This window comes from Agrilus planipennis, unplaced genomic scaffold, assembly GCF_000699045.2.
Source record: "Agrilus planipennis isolate EAB-ADULT unplaced genomic scaffold, Apla_2.0 scaffold93, whole genome shotgun sequence".
Classification (NCBI taxonomy): Eukaryota; Metazoa; Arthropoda; class Insecta; order Coleoptera; family Buprestidae; genus Agrilus; species Agrilus planipennis.
The window spans coordinates 744299-750846 of NW_020438867.1; the positions used below are offsets into that span (position 1 = coordinate 744299).

At 30.6% G+C, this 6548-nt stretch overlaps 1 long non-coding RNA gene across 2 annotated transcripts in view; it reads left to right on the top strand.

Annotated features, from left to right (window-relative positions):
* The first annotated feature begins 881 nt into the window (after window positions 1–881).
* The window catches only part of LOC108739696, a 16689-nt gene continuing 11022 nt past the window's right edge, over window positions 882–6548 (top strand). Inside the window, exon 1 of one of the 2 annotated variants that reach the window (XR_003231440.1) lies at window positions 882–1093. This is a non-coding gene — a long non-coding RNA (uncharacterized LOC108739696). Of the gene's footprint in view, window positions 1094–6050; window positions 6270–6548 lie in introns of those variants that run through there. The other variant, XR_003231441.1, reaches the window with a different exon arrangement.

Genomic DNA, 6548 nt, shown 5'->3' on the forward strand with positions numbered 1-6548 from the left:
TGACTTGAAAAGCTTGTATGTAAAAGTTTTATACGGACGCCGCGGAAATAATTCTCCCTGAAGCTTAATTTAATAAAGGATGCGGATTTTAATATACAGTATTGTCCAAAAGTCCCAGTGTACATACCAAATCTGACATTTAATTCTATATAAACTACCTAACATTCGTAGCAATTTTGTTTGCATTGAATCAAACATGAAACCGTTTTATAAAGATTTATAGTTTTATGAAAGTAAGAATTCTGTTACAACTGTTACATTGTTATACATTTAATGGAAAATGATTTTTGCTACGTACGTTATATTCAAGGGCAGGTCAAGGATTCTAACGCAGAACAGTTTTACATAATGTATTTAGTTATATGAAAGAAATTTAAGTGAACTTGTTTGTGTTCGTTAGTTGATTATGCACAAGTTCTAGTACGTTATATAAGCGTAAACAAGCCCTATAAGTACTACTGAATGAGCCACATATAACATCTCAATTTCAATGATATTATAATACGTTTGTAGTGTATATTCGATATCAAATTCGAATGTTTATTTTTAAATCGTTCAATTTGAAATTAAACACTAAAATACAAAATTCCATATGTAAACATTTAGAAAAATTAAAATGCGTTTCGGCACCTAAGTTGCAAAAATGCAAAAAAATCATATAATGCTTTTAACAAAATATTTCAATTTTACAAAATTACATGGCCATCACTCGATTTTTTGCAGGTAAGCATTGTAACAATAATAACACGGAATATATTTTCTTTAATTTTAACTTTAGTTAATTAGTTACAATTAGTTTCTAATTAAACCATGTATATTTCATATTCTAATACATATGATGTACAGCGCATGTTCTCATTTGTCAACAGCTAATCTCACAATATTACAATCAGTATTAGTCAAGCATGTCGCAGGATGTAAGCGTATTGTTTTAGAAAACAAGTTGTGTTTAAATTAGTTTATGTTTCTCCGTATATTGTTTATAATGAAACTTACGGTGGATACTACCCCGGGGAAGTGTAGGTGATTTTTGGATTAATAGTTGAAGATGACGATCCTAAATACGGAAGTGCTCTGCCTAATGAAAATTAAGGTAAAAATAGTTTCGCTTATAATATATTTAATAATAACTGTATCCCCATTCGAAATATTTTTATAACTAAATGGTAAATGATGTAGAAAACCTGCAATTATCAGGAAGTATTAATAATATTAGGGAATTTCTGGCAGTTTAATTGTAACAATTCAAAGTTTCGAAACTAAAGTAGCCTATAAATAGTATTACACCCTAGACCCTAGAGGATAAACAAATATGCAATAAAAGAATTATTTTCTTCCTGCATTTTCGAATAGAAATTTTAAATCGAAACAAAGAGAAAGGTTTGATCGTGTTATTTCATGTTGGTATATGTTTGTATAGCGTCCATGTATCGACCAAGGTTAGTAAGTCATTCTGATAAAAGGCTGATTAAACTGGTTAAAAATGTGAATGTGATCAAAAAACTGTATCCATAAAAATATTTTTCTCTTGTTGGTACATAAATTAACTTAAATTTAATTATTTGCATGTATATATTCATTATTAAAAACTTCAAGTTATTTTTACATTAAAAATACAATTTTCATATTCATTTTCCTGCAAAGCTAAACAGTATATTTCCTTTGTTATCTCGTAAAAAAAACAAAATTATTCTTATTTATTCACTTTTAACCTAAATCAAAATTTTACTACACCTAAATTATATCCTGAAACAATTTAAAAATTAATAGAAATATGTACGCTTTTACTACCGCGAAACACATAATAAAGAAAAATTGCTCGTTTCTTTCCCCAATAGACTTATTAATCATAATTTTAAAATTTTTGTAACACCAAAACGTTTCGTTTATTAAGTACCCCTTTTAACATAATCATCGCGTTACCATTCCTACTTGTTATTACTTTCATTACTGTTCATTCTCCCTGTTCACATATTCTGTATTTGAATCCTTTCTAGCTCCTTTGCATCCTCTGCTTTTATTTCTTAATCTTGATATTACATCCATCCTCTGCATACAGCCCCTCTGTCAAAATGTTTTCATAATAATACGTTCATGCATTTCACATATTTATTCTTCTCACATCATCCCTCTTATCACCTCATTACATATTTTCTTCACCATCTCTCTGACATACGCACCCCTCATTCTTCCCCATTGATTTAGACTTTCCCGATTCAGCTTTACTTTCTTTAAAGCTTCTTCCCTTTATTTGTAATATGTATTTCTATTCCGATATAAAAAACATTCCTTCGCCCTCTTCCTTTAAATTTTATAATATCCCCTCATAATTTATTATTTCTTTTTTCTGCTTTCCCTTCTAATGACATAATCCGGCATACCTCTGCCTAAGTCCAAAACATTTTCTACCTGTTCTATTTGTTTTTTCACCTCCAAATTTCTATCCCACACTGAATTGTCGCATTAAAAAACCTTTTCCTTTTAATCCAATCATTCACACAGAACGTTTGCCTTACCTCCCATATCCTTTTCCTAATTCTGATTCGCGTTCGTTATTTGAACATCTATATGTCTCTTATCATATCATTCTCCTCATGACATTCTAATTAAATATATTTTTTAACCTTTTCTATTACTTTTCCTTTCTTTCTTTTTCTTTCGTTTGTCCTTCTTTTCCTACAATTGCTGCCTACTTCCCAAACTCTATAAACTTCACCTTACTAGTATTCAATTCCAATTTCTTCCTATATAGGCATCATTTCTTTCAGATACCATAATTGATTAATATCTTCCTACTACTATTCCTCCTTCCCTTACCTTACTTATTTCTCTTTCAAAATCACTTAAATATATATTAAATAACTATGCACTTAATTTACAACTCTGTCTTACACCCCTTTCCATCTTTATTTACATCCTCGACACTCATTCCCTAACTTATGTATTGCTTGCATGTTTATTTCCCTCCCTTTTCCTAGTATCTTGACACCCAAACCCCTTGTCAGTCTCTCCACAAATTCCCTACATCTGCTCCTCAATATTCAGCCCTTCCCTAAATCACTTCCCCACCTGTTCCTAATTGATTTTTAATCTCTTCAAAGCTCTCTCTCTCTGTACATCATTTCTTCTTTTCGCCCTATTTCTAATATCTTCTTCGTCAATAATTCTTTTCTGTTCTATCTCCTTCTTCCAGCCTCTCCTTATATTATACTATCCTTTTTAGAACTTCTTCCCACATCTTCCCACGTTTAGTCTCTCTTCTTATTACGTAATCCGACTTACTTCTCTCTAATTGTAATACCCATTTAGTATATCATTTATATAAAACCTCTGTCTAGTTTCCCCATATTTCCAACCCATAAAACACTATACTCTTCACCATCACATTGAATAAAAATAAATCTACCAAAATCGTCCTACTCCATAACCTTCCCATAATCACCCTCCCCTTAGCCACTTGATTGGTAATATGCATCTCATCCCCCCATTCTGTCCCTTGATTTTTCACTATTTAGCTCCAGCCCTTCCTTTAATCTTTAATGAATGCTGTTCCAGTATTTCTACCATTTAAATTAGTGTTTTGGATTTTTACAGTTTATTATATTTGTTACCGTTTATTGCTATGAAAAAGTCGAGAATTAGCATATTTACTTTAGGTAATTTCGGCGATGGCGACTGGTTCTTAAAAATTTTTTCTTTTTTTTGAGAAACTATACTTTGCAGATTAATAAGTCGCATTTTTAACTATTAACAAAATGAGCTTTCGACAGAAATTGAGAATAATATGTATTATTGTAGATGTTTGATTAATTGAGCGTACTACCCATCATTTTCCCTCCGAATGCTAACTCTCTCTGTTTGAACGGGAAGACAAGTCTGTTCTCGTCGTATTATCAAACCAATTTCTTGTAACAAATAAAACGATATTTTTGAACAAATTAAATATACTAATGTTTTTTTTATCTGTTACCGTTTATTTTGTTGAGAAAAAGTCGGGAATTGAATATTTAATTTTATCTCGGAAAATTAATGATGACCGAGAATGGTGATTGGTTTTGAAAATACTTTCCTTATTGAGGAACTATATTTTACAGATTAATATGTCGCATTTTTTACAATTAATAAAATGAGCTTCCAGCAGAACTTGAGAGTAATATGTATTAAAAATTTTTATCCATCGAGCGTACTCCCCTTTCATTTTCCCTCTGAATACTCACCCTCTGTCTGAACGGGAAGATAACTCTGTTCCCTTTGTATTAACAAACCAATTTCTTATAACAAATAAAACTACATTTTTGAACAAATGAAGCATATTAATGTTTCTTTGTATATGTTTGCGTTTATTGTTATGAAAAAGTCGGGAAATAGAGTATTTACCAAATTTATGGGTAGCTAATTTCGAAAATTAACAATCAAAGTTGAAAACTCATCGATTGTTTGAAAGCTATATTATTGCCGAGGGTTGTAGCCGATTTTTCATATTTTTTATTTATACTTAAGCTGTTTCTATAGTTAAGAATAGTTTTATCTGTTTCTCAAGCGCAATTTTCTTTCTCTTATACTCCGAATACTTGCTCTTTTTAACAGTCGTATGGTCGAACGGACGACCGAGAGAACAGTACATTTTAATCGTTGTAATTTATAAATAGCAAATAAAATTTTGATTTGAATATAAATGCTTTATCTTTGTATGAATTAAATATATTTGAACTTGTATTACAATGAGAATATTTTAATTTGTCTGTTGTCTAATATGTGGGGCTAATTTCGGAAATTAACAAGCAATGTTGAAAACTCATTAATTGTTTGAATGCTATACGATTGTTGAGAGTCGTTGGCGATTTTTCGTATTTTTTATTTATAATTAAGCTGTTTCTATAGTTAAGAATAGTTTTATCTGTTTCTCAAGCGCAATTTTCTTTCTTTTATACTCCGAATACTTGCTCTTTTTAACAGTCGTATGGTCGAACGGACGACCGAGAGAACAGTACATTTTAATCGTTGTAATTTATAAATAGCAAATAAAATTTTGATTTGAATATAAATGCTTTATCTTTGTATGAATTAAATATATTTGAACTTGTATTACAATGAGAATATTTTAATTTGTCTGTTGTCTAATATGTAGGCACTAATTTCGCAAGTTAATAACCAAAGTTGAAATCTCATTGATTGAAAGCTATACCATTGTCGGGGTTGCAGTCGATTTTTGGTATTTTTTATTCATAATTAAGCTGTTTCTATAGTTAAGAATAGTTTTATCTATTTCTCAAGCGCAATTTTCTTTCTCTTATACTCCGAATACTTGCTCTGTTTAACACTCGTATGGTCGCACGATCGGCCGAGAGAAAAACTCATTTTATTGGCAATATTTAAAATCAGANGCAATTTTCTTTCTCTTATACTCCGAATACTTGCTCTGTTTAACACTCGTATGGTCGCACGATCGGCCGAGAGAAAAACTCATTTTATTGGCAATATTTAAAATCAGAAACTTGTTTTGAAAACTGGTGTTTTATTTGTATAAAGTAAGTTTTTTGGTATTTGTATTACGAAAAGGGAATATATTAATTTGTTTATTCAGTAATGCGCGGTGGCTAATTTCGAAAATTTATAACGAAAATTAAAAGCTCATTAATTGTATTCATCCTATACCTTATCTTTGTCATCATCATCATGAGGTCGTCAGTCCTAAGACTGGTTGGACACGCACCTCCACTCTTTCCTATCCTGAGCTAATCTTCGCATTTCCCTATAACTAGATTAAAGCAGAATTCATTTTAACTGAAACTTCTTATATTGGCTCCTCTGGTACGTTTTTATTTTTTGATATCGTTTTATTTATCACATAAACGTTTTTTTGTTCTTTCAGGGCGATATATACTTGTCTGTGTTTTTTCATGACTGATAAAAGCGAATTCGTCATTATCAAAACGGCTTGTTTCGCCAAAGAATGAAAGAATGAGATAGATATAATGAGAGTGAGAAAGAGACGGAAATTGAAATACTTCCTGTAAAAGAAAAATACTTCGGTGTCCAGATACGATCTAACGCGAACAATAGATAGGAATATTACAATTTACAGTTATTATTAATTCGGCGCCATGTTAATGGGTAGTTTCTAGTGCTTTTAATTAATTGAATTATCGCGATAGTTTTCGTAAATTACTAAAGAAAACTTATCCGATATCGTGTTGTACAATCATCAATGTGAATTTGAACAGTGATTGGGGCGAAAGTTGCACTTAGGATTACGATTACGAAAAGTGGTGAGTGATTGAAATAAGAGTTATCATTCGTTTTGATCTTTACCTTGCATGATCGTCAACGTTAAATTTAGTGTTTGTTATGTTTTAAATAATAAGGGTGCACATTAGGAATACCTCAATTTGATAACAAAGACTGAATCCAAACGCGCAAGTACTAGTTGTATGATTGCAATTGTGAACACTGAATTACACAATAGTTTTAATTAAGAAGTTCTTTTATTAGAACAAAATATATTTTTATAAATGATCTTTACGAACTTTTGTGAATTACGTAAAAGA